General features: G+C 57.3%; 1 protein-coding gene across 1 annotated transcript in view; it reads right to left on the bottom strand.

Moving 5' to 3' along the window:
• Window positions 1-475, bottom strand: part of mapk10 (mitogen-activated protein kinase 10) — a 40,443-nt gene that overhangs the window by 23,253 nt on the left and 16,715 nt on the right. The gene's annotated exons all lie outside the window — the stretch shown is intronic.

Here is a 475-nt window from a genome sequence, read left to right on the forward strand (position 1 = left end):
TCCAACTATAGGGGGATCACACTCCTCAGCCTCCCCGGGAAAGTCTATGCCAGGGTACTGGAGAGGAGAATTCGACCGATAGTCGAACCTCAGATTCAGGAGGAACAATGCAGTTTTCGTCCTGGCCGTGGAACACTGGACCAGCTTTATACCCTCTTCAGGGTGGCGGAAGGTTCATGGGAGTTTGCCCAACCAGTCCACATGTGTTTCGTGGATCTGGAGAAGGCATTTGACCGTGTCTCTCGCAGCGCCCTGTAGGGGGTGCTCCGGGAGTACGGGGTCCGCAGCCCTTTGCTAAGGGCCGTCCGGTCCCTGTACGACCAGAGCAGGAGCTTGGTTCGCATCGCCAGCAGTAAGTCAAAGTTGTTTCCAGTGAATGTTGGACTCAAACCAGGACCTCCAGCGTGCACTGGGGCGGTTTGCAGCCGAGTGTGAAGCGGCTGGGATGAGAATCAGCACCCCCAAAACCGAGGCC

Source organism: Monopterus albus, unplaced genomic scaffold (assembly GCF_001952655.1).
Source record: "Monopterus albus unplaced genomic scaffold, M_albus_1.0 scaffold253.1, whole genome shotgun sequence".
Lineage (NCBI taxonomy): Eukaryota > Metazoa > Chordata > Actinopteri > Synbranchiformes > Synbranchidae > Monopterus > Monopterus albus.